This window comes from Venturia canescens, chromosome 2, assembly GCF_019457755.1.
Source record: "Venturia canescens isolate UGA chromosome 2, ASM1945775v1, whole genome shotgun sequence".
In the NCBI taxonomy this organism is placed as follows: Eukaryota; Metazoa; Arthropoda; class Insecta; order Hymenoptera; family Ichneumonidae; genus Venturia; species Venturia canescens.
The window spans coordinates 31,801,498-31,823,505 of NC_057422.1; the positions used below are offsets into that span (position 1 = coordinate 31,801,498).

General features: G+C 35.8%; 1 protein-coding gene across 2 annotated transcripts in view; it reads left to right on the forward strand.

Annotated features, from left to right (window-relative positions):
- The window catches only part of LOC122406467 (SET and MYND domain-containing protein 4-like), a 1,392,500-nt gene that overhangs the window by 815,866 nt on the left and 554,626 nt on the right, over nucleotides 1–22,008 (forward strand). The window lies entirely within an intron of this gene.

The following is a 22,008-nucleotide window of genomic DNA, read 5'->3' on the forward strand; positions in this document are numbered from 1 at the left end:
TTTGTATGTACAACCAAAAAATCGTTGATTTTTATATTCTGTCTACCCTGTCTATCGCATAGGTGGATGTTACTTATAACCATCACGAATAAATCAATGAGACATTTCTAAATGTAGATTTCACGAAAATTCTATGTATATTAATATTTCAATTATAATATATTGTACAAGTTTTAACACAAAATAATAGATAACACCAAGAAACCCTCGAAACAGTCGTGTAGTTGAAACTTATGAATTTATTAGATTCAGGTCATATTATGTCGTATTAAAATAGGAACAAATGCTCCCTGAAATTTTCACATTATAGAAGGGTTTATAAATCTTTAACGCAAGATTACTATGCGAAAAAGTAATCAAGAGGATATATAGATTTTTAACACTCCATGTGTGAGCTCTTTCTGAAGTCCTCGAAGCAACCGCTAAAATTATCTCTATAGTTAACCTGCTACTAGACTTATTGATATCAAAACTGAATCGAAACAAATAAACATCTGTAAAATGTAACATGAGCAATCATACGAAATTAGCATTAATAATCAGGGTCATGTGAAGGTATGTAAGTAACATTATTCTGTGTGATAGTTGAATAAACTTACTGTAACGGGCGACGACCCGAGCCGATTTCAACTTCGATTTTCGATTCCGACTGCGAACGACATACTTTTTATCATCACTTTGTTGCAATAAAATGTGCATCGTCGTTTCTTTCACCATCGAAACGGCCGAAATAAAATGTTACCGAGCACTCGAAAGACTGTCAGCGGGGAATGCACATCGAACAAACACTCATCGTGGGCAGAAACGGCGCCGGAATATACGCTCGACCGGATTTCACAGGTGTTGCCAACTTTTAGAGATTTGGCAACACCTCAGAACGAGTTAATTTTAATTATACAAAAGCTCACCTAATATTTTTTTGCGTTTATAATTACGGGAATCACGTTATCAAAAGACGACTGTTCGGAAGTCATTGGTAAAACGATTAATACGTTTGGTACTATTCAATTCTTTGTATGGAATAATAGAAGTCCTTTATAGAGAATTCACTGCAGCATTTCCATTTTACGTGAAATACCTCTTCAACGTTCTTAAACAGAGCGGAATTATTTAGTGGTTAAAAAAAAATTAAATTCAATCGTTCTTGATCAGAAGATTAATTGAGAAACGAATAAAGAATATAATTATTTACGGATTATTAGTAGGTACAATGCAGTCTTTAACTACGTTTACACGACCGCTTTGAATCCGGATTTTACTACATCGGGTGTTACTATCGGTTTTACGCCGGTTAAGTAACACCTGATGTAGTAAAAACTGGAATAATGGCACCGTCTAAACGTAGTCTATATTCGTCTTAATAAACGTAACTCGATGTTAAACGTAACTCGATGATAAAAATGTCGATGTCGAAAACATAAAAAAGCAGTGATCACTGAAATACACTTTTCATATTGCTGTTGAAAACTTCAAGTCCTCAAAAGAACCAACAGAAGGAAACAAACAATATATTGGTATTTTTGAAGACGCGTCAGATCTTCTAGATATCCGTGTCAGTCCATCACTGAATCATCTCGGTAGAGAGCGGCGCTTAATTATCCAATTACTTCCATACATTCGCATCCATCGGAAAAATCGAGATTATCAAAGTTATTACTGACGGCGGGGGCTTTTTTCGTGACGAGTAGAAGAAAAAGTTATTTCCGGTAGTATACGATTCCGTATTAGCTGTCAGTCTTGAGTGTGGGATTTGTGCTTCTGGTGTTTGTGATCCACGCCGTTCCCCATTGATGAGACATCATCCAGAAATCATAGACGAATGCATCCAAGGAAGATAGCGGAGAAAGGAAGTGCATTCATCACGTCGAGTTATTCAGATATTTGAGAATTCGCAGTGTTCAGTATTGGAGTGACGAAATAAAGGTTATGACAAAAAGTGATCGAATGTAATGGAAATATCGATTGAAGAACAGTTCTTTTTCTTCCAATATAAGGCAGTTTATTTAATTTTTTTTAAAAGACTGCTCAGAAATCATCAGATGAATTTTCAATGAGCAAGTATTCATTACAGCCGAAATTCGTATTTCAAAACCAAAGGCCCGCGAAAGAACCGATTAAACGAAGAAAACAACACTAACATGGTCTTTTTGAGGCCTTAAGATATATATACATGAATGTCTGATGAATTTTTTAATAAATTGTTTTCCGAAAAAACTGGGTTCTGTCTTTTATGGATATTCGCCTATCTAGAATCTTGGAATGTGCACCAATATCTGTTTGCTCCAAAGAGGTCTCTCCCCCACAATGAGTTCATCGTGCGATAGTGCTTTCCACTTATAATTCAATCAGGACCATTTCAGAGCAGGTAATCAATTTTGAGGTGCCTCCGCTGTCATAATTTGAGTAAAAAAATCAGCAAAAAAGGCCTAAAATAAGTTTTCGCAGATGCTCAATCATTCTGGACCAAAAAAGTCAGCGAACGTATCACTGAAACCTCAATCCTTCTCATCGAATAGATATGGATGTACTCATCTGTGGGTCCAAAATTTAGTTTGTCCAGAAAGCGTGAAGAAATGTTATAAGGATGAATTGCCAATTCCTCATTGTTTGTAATAACCGATAGAAAAAATAACTCAAATTTCTGTTCAATTGATTGACAATAAATATTCTCATATTCACAAGAAGCGATGCCAGCATTTCAGATACTTGAATTTCATAAGATTGATAACATGAAATTGGTTCACCCCGCAATAGAGATTTCAGTCTATTTTTTAACTCCTCCGGTTCTAGATCAAGGTAAGACATTCACTCTGCGTCATGCTGGGAATCAAGTTCATGTGCTTCGCAGGCAAAAAATGGAAAGAGATTGTGCAAATGCTAAATTCTTATTATTCCTAATTATGAATGGACTCGTTCTGTAGTTTCTTGCCATGAATAGAAAAGTCCATGTCGAATACATAAAAAAGCAGTGATCACTGAAATACACTTGTCATATTGCTGTTGAAAACTTCAAGTCCTCAAAAGAACCAACAGAAGAAATCAAACGATATATTGGTATTTTTGAAGACGCGTCAGTTCTTCTAGATATCCGTGTCAGTCCATCACTGAATCATCTCGGTAGAGAGCGGCGCTTAATTATTCAATTACTTCCATACATTCGCATCCATCGGAAAAATCGAGATTATCAAAGTTATTACTGACGGCGGGGGCATTATTCGTGACGAGTAGAAGAAAAAGTTATTTCCGGTAGTATACGATTCCGTATTAGCTGTCAGTCTTGAGTGTGGGATTTGTGCTTCTGGTGTTTGTGATCCACGCCGTTCCCCATTGATGAGACATCATCCAGAAATCATAGACGAATGCATCCAAGGAAGATAGCGGAGAAAGGAAGTGCATTCATCACGTCGAGTTATTCAGATATTTGAGAATTCGCAGTGTTCAGTATTGGAGTGACGAAATAAAGGTTATGACAAAAAGTGATCGAATGTAATGGAAATATCGATTGAAGAACAGTTCTTTTTCTTCCAATATAAGGCAGTTTATTTAATTTTTTTTAAAAGACTGCTCAGAAATCATCAGATGAATTTTCAATGAGCAAGTATTCATTACAGCCGAAATTCGTATTTCAAAACCAAAGGCCCGCGAAAGAACCGATTAAACGAAGAAAACAACACTAACATGGTCTTTTTGAGGCCTTAAGATATATATACATGAATGTCTGATGAATTTTTTAATAAATTGTTTTCCGAAAAAACTGGGTTCTGTCTTTTATGGATATTCGCCTATCTAGAATCTTGGAATGTGCACCAATATCTGTTTGCTCCAAAGAGGTCTCTCCCCCACAATGAGTTCATCGTGCGATAGTGCTTTCCACTTATAATTCAATCAGGACCATTTCAGAGCAGGTAATCAATTTTGAGGTGCCTCCGCTGTCATAATTTGAGTAAAAAAATCAGCAAAAAAGGCCTAAAATAAGTTTTCGCAGATGCTCAATCATTCTGGACCAAAAAAGTCAGCGAACGTATCACTGAAACCTCAATCCTTCTCATCGAATAGATATGGATGTACTCATCTGTGGGTCCAAAATTTAGTTTGTCCAGAAAGCGTGAAGAAATGTTATAAGGATGAATTGCCAATTCCTCATTGTTTGTAATAACCGATAGAAAAAATAACTCAAATTTCTATTCAATTGATTGACAATAAATATTCTCATATTCACAAGAAGCGATGCCAGCATTTCAGATACTTGAATTTCATAAGATTGATAACATGAAATTGGTTCACCCCGCAATAGAGATTTCAGTCTATTTTTTAACTCCTCCGGTTCTAGATCAAGGTAAGACATTCACTCTGCGTCATGCTGGGAATCAAGTTCATGTGCTTCGCAGGCAAAAAATGGAAAGAGATTGTGCAAATGCTAAATTCTTATTATTCCTAATTATGAATGGACTCGTTCTGTAGTTTCTTGCCATGAATAGAAAAGTCCATGTCGAATACATAAAAAAGCAGTGATCACTGAAATACACTTGTCATATTGCTGTTGAAAACTTCAAGTCCTCAAAAGAACCAACAGAAGAAATCAAACGATATATTGGTATTTTTGAAGACGCGTCAGTTCTTCTAGATATCCGTGTCAGTCCATCACTGAATCATCTCGGTAGAGAGCGGCGCTTAAATATTCAATTACTTCCATACATTCGCATCCATCGGAAAAATCGAGATTATCAAAGTTATTACTGACGGCGGGGGCATTATTCGTGACGAGTAGAAGAAAAAGTTATTTCCGGTAGTATACGATTCCGTATTAGCTGTCAGTCTTGAGTGTGGGATTTGTGCTTCTGGTGTTTGTGATCCACGCCGTTCCCCATTGATGAGACATCATCCAGAAATCATAGACGAATGCATCCAAGGAAGATAGCGGAGAAAGGAAGCGCATTCATCACGTCGAGTTATTCAGATATTTGAGAATTCGCAGTGTTCAGTATTGGAGTGACGAAATAAAGGTTATGACAAAAAGTGATCGAATGTAATGGAAATATCGATTGAAGAACAGTTCTTTTTCTTCCAATATAAGGCAGTTTATTTAATTTTTTTTAAAAGACTGCTCAGAAATCATCAGATGAATTTTCAATGAGCAAGTATTCATTACAGCCGAAATTCGTATTTCAAAACCAAAGGCCCGCGAAAGAACCGATTAAACGAAGAAAACAACACTAACATGGTCTTTTTGAGGCCTTAAGATATATATACATGAATGTCTGATGAATTTTTTAATAAATTGTTTTCCGAAAAAACTGGGTTCTGTCTTTTATGGATATTCGCCTATCTAGAATCTTGGAATGTGCACCAATATCTGTTTGCTCCAAAGAGGTCTCTCCCCCACAATGAGTTCATCGTGCGATAGTGCTTTCCACTTATAATTCAATCAGGACCATTTCAGAGCTGGTAATCAATTTTGAGGTGCCTCCGCTGTCATAATTTGAGTAAAAAAATCAGCAAAAAAGGCCTAAAATAAGTTTTCGCAGATGCTCAATCATTCTGGACCAAAAAAGTCAGCGAACGTATCACTGAAACCTCAATCCTTCTCATCGAATAGATATGGATGTACTCATCTGTGGGTCCAAAATTTAGTTTGTCCAGAAAGCGTGAAGAAATGTTATAAGGATGAATTGCCAATTCCTCATTGTTTGTAATAACCGATAGAAAAAATAACTCAAATTTCTGTTCAATTGATTGACAATAAATATTCTCATATTCACAAGAAGCGATGCCAGCATTTCAGATACTTGAATTTCATAAGATTGATAACATGAAATTGGTTCACCCCGCAATAGAGATTTCAGTCTATTTTTTAACTCCTCCGGTTCTAGATCAAGGTAAGACATTCACTCTGCGTCATGCTGGGAATCAAGTTCATGTGCTTCGCAGGCAAAAAATGGAAAGAGATTGTGCAAATGCTAAATTCTTATTATTCCTAATTATGAATGGACTCGTTCTGTAGTTTCTTGCCATGAATAGAAAAGTCCATGTCGAATACATAAAAAAGCAGTGATCACTGAAATACACTTGTCATATTGCTGTTGAAAACTTCAAGTCCTCAAAAGAACCAACAGAAGAAATCAAACGATATATTGGTATTTTTGAAGACGCGTCAGTTCTTCTAGATATCCGTGTCAGTCCATCACTGAATCATCTCGGTAGAGAGCGGCGCTTAATTATTCAATTACTTCCATACATTCGCATCCATCGGAAAAATCGAGATTATCAAAGTTATTACTGACGGCGGGGGCATTATTCGTGACGAGTAGAAGAAAAAGTTATTTCCGGTAGTATACGATTCCGTATTAGCTGTCAGTCTTGAGTGTGGGATTTGTGCTTCTGGTGTTTGTGATCCACGCCGTTCCCCATTGATGAGACATCATCCAGAAATCATAGACGAATGCATCCAAGGAAGATAGCGGAGAAAGGAAGTGCATTCATCACGTCGAGTTATTCAGATATTTGAGAATTCGCAGTGTTCAGTATTGGAGTGACGAAATAAAGGTTATGACAAAAAGTGATCGAATGTAATGGAAATATCGATTGAAGAACAGTTCTTTTTCTTCCAATATAAGGCAGTTTATTTAATTTTTTTTAAAAGACTGCTCAGAAATCATCAGATGAATTTTCAATGAGCAAGTATTCATTACAGCCGAAATTCGTATTTCAAAACCAAAGGCCCGCGAAAGAACCGATTAAACGAAGAAAACAACACTAACATGGTCTTTTTGAGGCCTTAAGATATATATACATGAATGTCTGATGAATTTTTTAATAAATTGTTTTCCGAAAAAACTGGGTTCTGTCTTTTATGGATATTCGCCTATCTAGAATCTTGGAATGTGCACCAATATCTGTTTGCTCCAAAGAGGTCTCTCCCCCACAATGAGTTCATCGTGCGATAGTGCTTTCCACTTATAATTCAATCAGGACCATTTCAGAGCAGGTAATCAATTTTGAGGTGCCTCCGCTGTCATAATTTGAGTAAAAAAATCAGCAAAAAAGGCCTAAAATAAGTTTTCGCAGATGCTCAATCATTCTGGACCAAAAAAGTCAGCGAACGTATCACTGAAACCTCAATCCTTCTCATCGAATAGATATGGATGTACTCATCTGTGGGTCCAAAATTTAGTTTGTCCAGAAAGCGTGAAGAAATGTTATAAGGATGAATTGCCAATTCCTCATTGTTTGTAATAACCGATAGAAAAAATAACTCAAATTTCTATTCAATTGATTGACAATAAATATTCTCATATTCACAAGAAGCGATGCCAGCATTTCAGATACTTGAATTTCATAAGATTGATAACATGAAATTGGTTCACCCCGCAATAGAGATTTCAGTCTATTTTTTAACTCCTCCGGTTCTAGATCAAGGTAAGACATTCACTCTGCGTCATGCTGGGAATCAAGTTCATGTGCTTCGCAGGCAAAAAATGGAAAGAGATTGTGCAAATGCTAAATTCTTATTATTCCTAATTATGAATGGACTCGTTCTGTAGTTTCTTGCCATGAATAGAAAAGTCCATGTCGAATACATAAAAAAGCAGTGATCACTGAAATACACTTGTCATATTGCTGTTGAAAACTTCAAGTCCTCAAAAGAACCAACAGAAGAAATCAAACGATATATTGGTATTTTTGAAGACGCGTCAGTTCTTCTAGATATCCGTGTCAGTCCATCACTGAATCATCTCGGTAGAGAGCGGCGCTTAAATATTCAATTACTTCCATACATTCGCATCCATCGGAAAAATCGAGATTATCAAAGTTATTACTGACGGCGGGGGCATTATTCGTGACGAGTAGAAGAAAAAGTTATTTCCGGTAGTATACGATTCCGTATTAGCTGTCAGTCTTGAGTGTGGGATTTGTGCTTCTGGTGTTTGTGATCCACGCCGTTCCCCATTGATGAGACATCATCCAGAAATCATAGACGAATGCATCCAAGGAAGATAGCGGAGAAAGGAAGTGCATTCATCACGTCGAGTTATTCAGATATTTGAGAATTCGCAGTGTTCAGTATTGGAGTGACGAAATAAAGGTTATGACAAAAAGTGATCGAATGTAATGGAAATATCGATTGAAGAACAGTTCTTTTTCTTCCAATATAAGGCAGTTTATTTAATTTTTTTTAAAAGACTGCTCAGAAATCATCAGATGAATTTTCAATGAGCAAGTATTCATTACAGCCGAAATTCGTATTTCAAAACCAAAGGCCCGCGAAAGAACCGATTAAACGAAGAAAACAACACTAACATGGTCTTTTTGAGGCCTTAAGATATATATACATGAATGTCTGATGAATTTTTTAATAAATTGTTTTCCGAAAAAACTGGGTTCTGTCTTTTATGGATATTCGCCTATCTAGAATCTTGGAATGTGCACCAATATCTGTTTGCTCCAAAGAGGTCTCTCCCCCACAATGAGTTCATCGTGCGATAGTGCTTTCCACTTATAATTCAATCAGGACCATTTCAGAGCAGGTAATCAATTTTGAGGTGCCTCCGCTGTCATAATTTGAGTAAAAAAATCAGCAAAAAAGGCCTAAAATAAGTTTTCGCAGATGCTCAATCATTCTGGACCAAAAAAGTCAGCGAACGTATCACTGAAACCTCAATCCTTCTCATCGAATAGATATGGATGTACTCATCTGTGGGTCCAAAATTTAGTTTGTCCAGAAAGCGTGAAGAAATGTTATAAGGATGAATTGCCAATTCCTCATTGTTTGTAATAACCGATAGAAAAAATAACTCAAATTTCTGTTCAATTGATTGACAATAAATATTCTCATATTCACAAGAAGCGATGCCAGCATTTCAGATACTTGAATTTCATAAGATTGATAACATGAAATTGGTTCACCTCGCAATAGAGATTTCAGTCTATTTTTTAACTCCTCCGGTTCTAGATCAAGGTAAGACATTCACTCTGCGTCATGCTGGGAATCAAGTTCATGTGCTTCGCAGGCAAAAAATGGAAAGAGATTGTGCAAATGCTAAATTCTTATTATTCCTAATTATGAATGGACTCGTTCTGTAGTTTCTTGCCATGAATAGAAAAGTCCATGTCGAATACATAAAAAAGCAGTGATCACTGAAATACACTTGTTATATTGCTGTTGAAAACTTCAAGTCCTCAAAAGAACCAACAGAAGAAATCAAACGATATATTGGTATTTTTGAAGACGCGTCAGTTCTTCTAGATATCCGTGTCAGTCCATCACTGAATCATCTCGGTAGAGAGCGGCGCTTAATTATTCAATTACTTCCATACATTCGCATCCATCGGAAAAATCGAGATTATCAAAGTTATTACTGACGGCGGGGGCATTATTCGTGACGAGTAGAAGAAAAAGTTATCAATTCTTCTCATCTACTAGATATGGATGTCCTTATGCGTGGGCAAAAAATTTTGTTTGTCCAGAAAGATTGTAAGAAATAATTACGATAAATTGGTAATGCTCAAATGTTTTTACAACCAACATGAGGGATATCGAACCTCGAATTTATTTTTACTCTTTCCTCATATATTTGACAATGATTCGCACATCCGCAATCAGTGGAGCCAGCATCACAAACCGATGGACATCGTTGTCTATTACGGCTTTCCCATGTAAGCCTCCCTATCATACCAAAGTTTTTCGATATTACGACAATATTTTTACAGTCCCAACTCTCTCAGTGTTCAGAAACTGTGCTGCATAGACCCAAATTCTTTCGATCGAATTTTCTATTTTTCATTAATTTTATTTTCCCAGATACGTGTAAATTTTTTTAGACTTGTTGTGGGGAATCACGTGAGTGCACAATCAGTTGATAGTCAATAGTTAACGAAGAATATCATTTCAAATCCTATTAATTACTGCAAATCAACTAATAGAAGAAAAACGACTGCAATTGAGTGTTTTAGAGGTCCTGTGCATTCCCAACGTTGTATGCTCAGGCAGTCAATTATATACTATTGGTATGAAAATCGGTCCTCGAAAACTCCTTTCTGTAAGAGAAAGTAATGCCTTCAAAACCACCCAGTTACACACAACAGCATATACTATGATAAATGGACGTCTTATATCAAATTTGGAAGTATACATTCATTTATAACGTTATTATGCTTCTATAAACGCGATAAAAAAAAACAGCAAAACAAGGTCGCCAAAAGAACCATTGCCCGTATATATATAAATATAACAAAAACACACAGAACTGTTAGAATGATGTTGTAAACTTTAATTGAATAAATGTTTTCTAATTTATTTCTCATGTTTCCCATATTTTGCTTCATATTCAGTTTGGCTCTGCCCTCTCCGATCCTTGTTTTCACTCCATCGGTTTGCAGCGGATCGATACATATCATTAATTAATTGCCTAATATGTGTCCTATGATTATCTACTATTTCTTCATGCTGATTGTGGTAATGTGATTTAAGAGGTTTCCAGCTATGATCATCAATCTCACATTTTGTACATCAGATTCTCAAAACAGTTTCTGGTCTTGATATAAGTGTAGTTATTCTTTTTCCACCTGGTCTGTCGAGTAACAAATTTTGAAACTTATTCCAAAAAGTCTTTGGATGCTTTGTTTGCTGATCATATGAAAAGTCGAATCTTTGGAATGCAGTAGGCAAACACAAATTTTGACAACAATACTTATGAAATAACGTGTATGTTGAGTATTCCTATTCTGCAAACTGCAAATGTGGAATTATTGGTGAAAACATTCATTACGATAAGTGTACAGTTGCTCAGTTTTGGATGCGATCAAATATAATGCCTGCTAACATCCATGGGAACGTACAGAATTTCTGAATTCAATGTTCGCTATGTCATTTCAACGTAACATCATGACTTTTGCCAACTTTTCTCTATAATACTATAGATTTGGATTATTGAAATACAGCAAAAATCTGCGAATTATAAAATTAATATACTGTGCCATTCATTTTACTTTTTAACTCTCACCTTAACATGAATATGAAGTGAAAAATTCATTATAAAAGTCTTCAGTTGCTCATTTATGCATTGAAATTTGATTTAAAATTGCTGTTTTCCAAACTCATTGCGCAGATACATTGAATCGCAGCAGATTCCTGCGAACTTTGAAATTTCTGTGCATAAATATGTGTGTTAAGTATCACCCCCTATCTTTGATTATGAGAATGAGTAATAGAACTTGGTTTAGTAAGTTTTAAAGTATTTCTTTTTAAATACTATTGAAGTTTGTATTACTGCGGTATGAAGCGAATACCTCCAAACTTTCATATTTTTGTGTCGCAGCATGTGTGCCAATCATTTAAATTTTTTACTCCAACCGTAACATGTAATCTCAAAAATTCATCACAAACGTCTTCAGCTTTTCTAAATTCCTAAATTTTCCGTTTTCTATTTTATTCTGAGTTTTTTAACTTTTAAATTCATTCCTGAATTCTCCTGAAATTGTTTTTCTCCAAAACCAATGCAGATACCTTAAACGTCTTTGAATTCCGTTGCTCTGTTGAATTAAGTACGCTCAGTTTTTTTTGCTTCTTTGAGTTCTGACATAATAAATGTTTCCGGGTGCCTTTTTTCAGCAACTATCAAACTGTAGATAATTGGATCTCAGCGGCCACTTGCAAACTTTGGAAATATATTTCAACAGGGACACGTTTTGAATGACACGAAAACGTCTAGATTCAGAATGCAAAAGCAACATTTAAAAAGGGCCAATTCTGTTGGATTTGTTGTGTCTTGAATTTGATCTATTTTTCCTCTTTTCCTTTCTTTTTCCTAACGTTATCAGCCGAAAATCATATCTCAGCCCGCAACACGCATTGCTCCATGCTCTTGAGTTCCCAATGGATGAAACATATTAGAAGACAAGGAGAAAAATCACCAAAGTCCAAGAATAAACCTCTATTGAAACGTTTTCAGTACAATTTCGACAGAAAATAGGTCTTTTTTCGTGAAAACCAATGTTATACGCCGAAAATTATAAACAATTCATAAAAATTTAAACTAAAATCTTATAGTCATCTGAACATAAATAAGGATCTTTTGAGAAAAAAGACGTGATATCAAACCATAAACTTCCCCTAGGGAAAAAAAAGGTTGGGACAAGTACATTGATGGTCCCTCGTTTGCTGATAATTCCACCCATAAAAAAAAATTTAAACAAAATTTTTTTTAAATTGTAAAAGAAATTATTTCATAAAAAAAAAAACAGAACAATTCGAAAAAAATTTTACAAATCTTGAAAAAACGTTATATTAAAAAAAAACTAATCTGCATCTATTTTTTAAAGTGTCAAAAGAATCAAATAACAAGTAAAAAATAATAAACCGAAAAATCGCCCTTGAAATCATTTTAGAAACCGATGCCTCATTCTTCTTATTTGATTCGAACAGCTAAATCAATTGAAAAAAATTCCATCTAATTTACGTGCAACATTAAAATTTATTATATCAATTCGAGGCCAAGTATTTTCTAATGAATTGAAAAAAATTACCATTTGAATTACGTGCAGCAATAAAATTTATGATATCAAGCTAGTCATTTCTTACTCTACGGTGGCAGAGACTTATAAGAAAATCGATTCTTCTCAGACTTTCAGGATCCTCTGGTATTATTCACAAAATTCGACGTCGATTGGATCGATACAAATTATGTTTAAATATGTGTTAAAAGTACTTGTCCGGCCCATCACTATTCATTCAATAAAGAATCAATCATAAAAAAACGAAATGGCACGACATAATCTCGTTAAAAGTTTGTTGAAATGCGATTCATTATTAATTTAATGTTCTTAATAATAGTATAGGTTAGTTCTTATTCCGAATGGAACTCGTGATATCCCTCATGTTGGTTGTAAAAACATTTGAGCATTACCAATTTATCGTAATTATTTCTTACAATCTTTCTGGACAAACAAAATTTTTTGCCCACGCATAAGGACATCCATATCTAGTAGATGAGAAGAATTGATAACTTTTTCTTCTACTCGTCACGAATAATGCCCCCGCCGTCAGTAATAACTTTGATAATCTCGATTTTTCCGATGGATGCGAATGTATGGAAGTAATTGAATAATTAAGCGCCGCTCTCTACCGAGATGATTCAGTGATGGACTGACACGGATATCTAGAAGAACTGACGCGTCTTCAAAAATACCAATATATCGTTTGATTTCTTCTGTTGGTTCTTTTGAGGACTTGAAGTTTTCAACAGCAATATAACAAGTGTATTTCAGTGATCACTGCTTTTTTATGTATTCGACATGGACTTTTCTATTCATGGCAAGAAACTACAGAACGAGTCCATTCATAATTAGGAATAATAAGAATTTAGCATTTGCACAATCTCTTTCCATTTTTTGCCTGCGAAGCACATGAACTTGATTCCCAGCATGACGCAGAGTGAATGTCTTACCTTGATCTAGAACCGGAGGAGTTAAAAAATAGACTGAAATCTCTATTGCGAGGTGAACCAATTTCATGTTATCAATCTTATGAAATTCAAGTATCTGAAATGCTGGCATCGCTTCTTGTGAATATGAGAATATTTATTGTCAATCAATTGAACAGAAATTTGAGTTATTTTTTCTATCGGTTATTACAAACAATGAGGAATTGGCAATTCATCCTTATAACATTTCTTCACGCTTTTTGGACAAACTAAATTTTGGACCCACAGATGAGTACATCCATATCTATTCGATGAGAAGGATTGAGGTTTCAGTGATACGTTCGCTGACTTTTTTGGTCCAGAATGATTGAGCATCTGCGAAAACTTATTTTAGGCCTTTTTTGCTGATTTTTTTACTCAAATTATGACAGCGGAGGCACCTCAAAATTGATTACCTGCTCTGAAATGGTCCTGATTGAATTATAAGTGGAAAGCACTATCGCACGATGAACTCATTGTGGGGGAGAGACCTCTTTGGAGCAAACAGATATTGGTGCACATTCCAAGATTCTAGATAGGCGAATATCCATAAAAGACAGAACCCAGTTTTTTCGGAAAACAATTTATTAAAAAATTCATCAGACATTCATGTATATATATCTTAAGGCCTCAAAAAGACCATGTTAGTGTTGTTTTCTTCGTTTAATCGGTTCTTTCGCGGGCCTTTGGTTTTGAAATACGAATTTCGGCTGTAATGAATACTTGCTCATTGAAAATTCATCTGATGATTTCTGAGCAGTCTTTTAAAAAAAATTAAATAAACTGCCTTATATTGGAAGAAAAAGAACTGTTCTTCAATCGATATTTCCATTACATTCGATCACTTTTTGTCATAACCTTTATTTCGTCACTCCAATACTGAACACTGCGAATTCTCAAATATCTGAATAACTCGACGTGATGAATGCACTTCCTTTCTCCGCTATCTTCCTTGGATGCATTCGTCTATGATTTCTGGATGATGTCTCATCAATGGGGAACGGCGTGGATCACAAACACCAGAAGCACAAATCCCACACTCAAGACTGACAGCTAATACGGAATCGTATACTACCGGAAATAACTTTTTCTTCTACTCGTCACGAATAATGCCCCCGCCGTCAGTAATAACTTTGATAATCTCGATTTTTCCGATGGATGCGAATGTATGGAAGTAATTGAATAATTAAGCGCCGCTCTCTACCGAGATGATTCAGTGATGGACTGACACGGATATCTAGAAGAACTGACGCGTCTTCAAAAATACCAATATATCGTTTGATTTCTTCTGTTGGTTCTTTTGAGGACTTGAAGTTTTCAACAGCAATATGACAAGTGTATTTCAGTGATCACTGCTTTTTTATGTATTCGACATGGACTTTTCTATTCATGGCAAGAAACTACAGAACGAGTCCATTCATAATTAGGAATAATAAGAATTTAGCATTTGCACAATCTCTTTCCATTTTTTGCCTGCGAAGCACATGAACTTGATTCCCAGCATGACGCAGAGTGAATGTCTTACCTTGATCTAGAACCGGAGGAGTTAAAAAATAGACTGAAATCTCTATTGCGGGGTGGACCAATTTCATGTTATCAATCTTATGAAATTCAAGTATCTGAAATGCTGGCATCGCTTCTTGTGAATATGAGAATATTTATTGTCAATCAATTGAACAGAAATTTGAGTTATTTTTTCTATCGGTTATTACAAACAATGAGGAATTGGCAATTCATCCTTATAACATTTCTTCACGCTTTCTGGACAAACTAAATTTTGGACCCACAGATGAGTACATCCATATCTATTCGATGAGAAGGATTGAGGTTTCAGTGATACGTTCGCTGACTTTTTTGTCCAGAATGATTGAGCATCTCCGAAAACTTATTTTAGGCCTTTTTTGCTGATTTTTTTACTCAAATTATGACAGCGGAGGCACCTCAAAATTGATTACCTGCTCTGAAATGGTCCTGATTGAATTATAAGTGGAAAGCACTATCGCACGATGAACTCATTGTGGGGGAGAGACCTCTTTGGAGCAAACAGATATTGGTGCACATTCCAAGATTCTAGATAGGCGAATATCCATAAAAGACAGAACCCAGTTTTTTCGGAAAACAATTTATTAAAAAATTCATCAGACATTCATGTATATATATCTTAAGGCCTCAAAAAGACCATGTTAGTGTTGTTTTCTTCGTTTAATCGGTTCTTTCGCGGGCCTTTGGTTTTGAAATACGAATTTCGGCTGTAATGAATACTTGCTCATTGAAAATTCATCTGATGATTTCTGAGCAGTCTTTTAAAAAAAATTAAATAAACTGCCTTATATTGGAAGAAAAAGAACTGTTCTTCAATCGATATTTCCATTACATTCGATCACTTTTTGTCATAACCTTTATTTCGTCACTCCAATACTGAACACTGCGAATTCTCAAATATCTGAATAACTCGACGTGATGAATGCACTTCCTTTCTCCGCTATCTTCCTTGGATGCATTCGTCTATGATTTCTGGATGATGTCTCATCAATGGGGAACGGCGTGGATCACAAACACCAGAAGCACAAATCCCACACTCAAGACTGACAGCTAATACGGAATCGTATACTACCGGAAATAACTTTTTCTTCTACTCGTCACGAAAAAAGCCCCCGCCGTCAGTAATAACTTTGATAATCTCGATTTTTTCGATGGATGCGAATGTATGGAAGTAATTGGATAATTAAGCGCCGCTCTCTACCGAGATGATTCAGTGATGGACTGACACGGATATCTAGAAGAACTGACGCGTCTTCAAAAATACCAATATATCGTTTGATTTCTTCTGTTGGTTCTTTTGAGGACTTGAAGTTTTCAACAGCAATATGACAAGTGTATTTCAGTGATCACTGCTTTTTTATGTATTCGACATGGACTTTTCTATTCATGGCAAGAAACTACAGAACGAGTCCATTCATAATTAGGAATAATAAGAATTTAGCATTTGCACAATCTCTTTCCATTTTTTGCCTGCGAAGCACATGAACTTGATTCCCAGCATGACGCAGAGTGAATGTCTTACCTTGATCTAGAACCGGAGGAGTTAAAAAATAGACTGAAATCTCTATTGCGGGGTGGACCAATTTCATGTTATCAATCTTATGAAATTCAAGTATCTGAAATGCTGGCATCGCTTCTTGTGAATATGAGAATATTTATTGTCAATCAATTGAACAGAAATTTGAGTTATTTTTTCTATCGGTTATTACAAACAATGAGGAATTGGCAATTCATCCTTATAACATTTCTTCACGCTTTCTGGACAAACTAAATTTTGGACCCACAGATGAGTACATCCATATCTATTCGATGAGAAGGATTGAGGTTTCAGTGATACGTTCGCTGACTTTTTTGGTCCAGAATGATTGAGCATCTGCGAAAACTTATTTTAGGCCTTTTTTGCTGATTTTTTTACTCAAATTATGACAGCGGAGGCACCTCAAAATTGATTACCTGCTCTGAAATGGTCCTGATTGAATTATAAGTGGAAAGCACTATCGCACGATGAACTCATTGTGGGGGAGAGACCTCTTTGGAGCAAACAGATATTGGTGCACATTCCAAGATTCTAGATAGGCGAATATCCATAAAAGACAGAACCCAGTTTTTTCGGAAAACAATTTATTAAAAAATTCATCAGACATTCATGTATATATATCTTAAGGCCTCAAAAAGACCATGTTAGTGTTGTTTTCTTCGTTTAATCGGTTCTTTCGCGGGCCTTTGGTTTTGAAATACGAATTTCGGCTGTAATGAATACTTGCTCATTGAAAATTCATCTGATGATTTCTGAGCAGTCTTTTAAAAAAAATTAAATAAACTGCCTTATATTGGAAGAAAAAGAACTGTTCTTCAATCGATATTTCCATTACATTCGATCACTTTTTGTCATAACCTTTATTTCGTCACTCCAATACTGAACACTGCGAATTCTCAAATATCTGAATAACTCGACGTGATGAATGCACTTCCTTTCTCCGCTATCTTCCTTGGATGCATTCGTCTATGATTTCTGGATGATGTCTCATCAATGGGGAACGGCGTGGATCACAAACACCAGAAGCACAAATCCCACACTCAAGACTGACAGCTAATACGGAATCGTATACTACCGGAAATAACTTTTTCTTCTACTCGTCACGAATAATGCCCCCGCCGTCAGTAATAACTTTGATAATCTCGATTTTTCCGATGGATGCGAATGTATGGAAGTAATTGAATAATTAAGCGCCGCTCTCTACCGAGATGATTCAGTGATGGACTGACACGGATATCTAGAAGAACTGACGCGTCTTCAAAAATACCAATATATCGTTTGATTTCTTCTGTTGGTTCTTTTGAGGACTTGAAGTTTTCAACAGCAATATGACAAGTGTATTTCAGTGATCACTGCTTTTTTATGTATTCGACATGGACTTTTCTATTCATGGCAAGAAACTACAGAACGAGTCCATTCATAATTAGGAATAATAAGAATTTAGCATTTGCACAATCTCTTTCCATTTTTTGCCTGCGAAGCACATGAACTTGATTCCCAGCATGACGCAGAGTGAATGTCTTACCTTGATCTAGAACCGGAGGAGTTAAAAAATAGACTGAAATCTCTATTGCGGGGTGAACCAATTTCATGTTATCAATCTTATGAAATTCAAGTATCTGAAATGCTGGCATCGCTTCTTGTGAATATGAGAATATTTATTGTCAATCAATTGAACAGAAATTTGAGTTATTTTTTCTATCGGTTATTACAAACAATGAGGAATTGGCAATTCATCCTTATAACATTTCTTCACGCTTTCTGGACAAACTAAATTTTGGACCCACAGATGAGTACATCCATATCTATTCGATGAGAAGGATTGAGGTTTCAGTGATACGTTCGCTGACTTTTTGGTCCAGAATGATTGAGCATCTCCGAAAACTTATTTTAGGCCTTTTTTGCTGATTTTTTTACTCAAATTATGACAGCGGAGGCACCTCAAAATTGATTACCTGCTCTGAAATGGTCCTGATTGAATTATAAGTGGAAAGCACTATCGCACGATGAACTCATTGTGGGGGAGAGACCTCTTTGGAGCAAACAGATATTGGTGCACATTCCAAGATTCTAGATAGGCGAATATCCATAAAAGACAGAACCCAGTTTTTTCGGAAAACAATTTATTAAAAAATTCATCAGACATTCATGTATATATATCTTAAGGCCTCAAAAAGACCATGTTAGTGTTGTTTTCTTCGTTTAATCGGTTCTTTCGCGGGCCTTTGGTTTTGAAATACGAATTTCGGCTGTAATGAATACTTGCTCATTGAAAATTCATCTGATGATTTCTGAGCAGTCTTTTAAAAAAAATTAAATAAACTGCCTTATATTGGAAGAAAAAGAACTGTTCTTCAATCGATATTTCCATTACATTCGATCACTTTTTGTCATAACCTTTATTTCGTCACTCCAATACTGAACACTGCGAATTCTCAAATATCTGAATAACTCGACGTGATGAATGCACTTCCTTTCTCCGCTATCTTCCTTGGATGCATTCGTCTATGATTTCTGGATGATGTCTCATCAATGGGGAACGGCGTGGATCACAAACACCAGAAGCACAAATCCCACACTCAAGACTGACAGCTAATACGGAATCGTATACTACCGGAAATAACTTTTTCTTCTACTCGTCACGAAAAAAGCCCCCGCCGTCAGTAATAACTTTGATAATCTCGATTTTTTCGATGGATGCGAATGTATGGAAGTAATTGGATAATTAAGCGCCGCTCTCTACCGAGATGATTCAGTGATGGACTGACACGGATATCTAGAAGAACTGACGCGTCTTCAAAAATACCAATATATCGTTTGATTTCTTCTGTTGGTTCTTTTGAGGACTTGAAGTTTTCAACAGCAATATGACAAGTGTATTTCAGTGATCACTGCTTTTTTATGTATTCGACATGGACTTTTCTATTCATGGCAAGAAACTACAGAACGAGTCCATTCATAATTAGGAATAATAAGAATTTAGCATTTGCACAATCTCTTTCCATTTTTTGCCTGCGAAGCACATGAACTTGATTCCCAGCATGACGCAGAGTGAATGTCTTACCTTGATCTAGAACCGGAGGAGTTAAAAAATAGACTGAAATCTCTATTGCGGGGTGGACCAATTTCATGTTATCAATCTTATGAAATTCAAGTATCTGAAATGCTGGCATCGCTTCTTGTGAATATGAGAATATTTATTGTCAATCAATTGAACAGAAATTTGAGTTATTTTTTCTATCGGTTATTACAAACAATGAGGAATTGGCAATTCATCCTTATAACATTTCTTCACGCTTTCTGGACAAACTAAATTTTGGACCCACAGATGAGTACATCCATATCTATTCGATGAGAAGGATTGAGGTTTCAGTGATACGTTCGCTGACTTTTTTGGTCCAGAATGATTGAGCATCTGCGAAAACTTATTTTAGGCCTTTTTTGCTGATTTTTTTACTCAAATTATGACAGCGGAGGCACCTCAAAATTGATTACCTGCTCTGAAATGGTCCTGATTGAATTATAAGTGGAAAGCACTATCGCACGATGAACTCATTGTGGGGGAGAGACCTCTTTGGAGCAAACAGATATTGGTGCACATTCCAAGATTCTAGATAGGCGAATATCCATAAAAGACAGAACCCAGTTTTTTCGGAAAACAATTTATTAAAAAATTCATCAGACATTCATGTATATATATCTTAAGGCCTCAAAAAGACCATGTTAGTGTTGTTTTCTTCGTTTAATCGGTTCTTTCGCGGGCCTTTGGTTTTGAAATACGAATTTCGGCTGTAATGAATACTTGCTCATTGAAAATTCATCTGATGATTTCTGAGCAGTCTTTTAAAAAAAATTAAATAAACTGCCTTATATTGGAAGAAAAAGAACTGTTCTTCAATCGATATTTCCATTACATTCGATCACTTTTTGTCATAACCTTTATTTCGTCACTCCAATACTGAACACTGCGAATTCTCAAATATCTGAATAACTCGACGTGATGAATGCACTTCCTTTCTCCGCTATCTTCCTTGGATGCATTCGTCTATGATTTCTGGATGATGTCTCATCAATGGGGAACGGCGTGGATCACAAACACCAGAAGCACAAATCCCACACTCAAGACTGACAGCTAATACGGAATCGTATACTACCGGAAATAACTTTTTCTTCTACTCGTCACGAATAATGCCCCCGCCGTCAGTAATAACTTTGATAATCTCGATTTTTCCGATGGATGCGAATGTATGGAAGTAATTGAATAATTAAGCGCCGCTCTCTACCGAGATGATTCAGTGATGGACTGACACGGATATCTAGAAGAACTGACGCGTCTTCAAAAATACCAATATATCGTTTGATTTCTTCTGTTGGTTCTTTTGAGGACTTGAAGTTTTCAACAGCAATATGACAAGTGTATTTCAGTGATCACTGCTTTTTTATGTATTCGACATGGACTTTTCTATTCATGGCAAGAAACTACAGAACGAGTCCATTCATAATTAGGAATAATAAGAATTTAGCATTTGCACAATCTCTTTCCATTTTTTGCCTGCGAAGCACATGAACTTGATTCCCAGCATGACGCAGAGTGAATGTCTTACCTTGATCTAGAACCGGAGGAGTTAAAAAATAGACTGAAATCTCTATTGCGGGGTGAACCAATTTCATGTTATCAATCTTATGAAATTCAAGTATCTGAAATGCTGGCATCGCTTCTTGTGAATATGAGAATATTTATTGTCAATCAATTGAACAGAAATTTGAGTTATTTTTTCTATCGGTTATTACAAACAATGAGGAATTGGCAATTCATCCTTATAACATTTCTTCACGCTTTCTGGACAAACTAAATTTTGGACCCACAGATGAGTACATCCATATCTATTCGATGAGAAGGATTGAGGTTTCAGTGATACGTTCGCTGACTTTTTTGGTCCAGAATGATTGAGCATCTGCGAAAACTTATTTTAGGCCTTTTTTGCTGATTTTTTTACTCAAATTATGACAGCGGAGGCACCTCAAAATTGATTACCTGCTCTGAAATGGTCCTGATTGAATTATAAGTGGAAAGCACTATCGCACGATGAACTCATTGTGGGGGAGAGACCTCTTTGGAGCAAACAGATATTGGTGCACATTCCAAGATTCTAGATAGGCGAATATCCATAAAAGACAGAACCCAGTTTTTTCGGAAAACAATTTATTAAAAAATTCATCAGACATTCATGTATATATATCTTAAGGCCTCAAAAAGACCATGTTAGTGTTGTTTTCTTCGTTTAATCGGTTCTTTCGCGGGCCTTTGGTTTTGAAATACGAATTTCGGCTGTAATGAATACTTGCTCATTGAAAATTCATCTGATGATTTCTGAGCAGTCTTTTAAAAAAAATTAAATAAACTGCCTTATATTGGAAGAAAAAGAACTGTTCTTCAATCGATATTTCCATTACATTCGATCACTTTTTGTC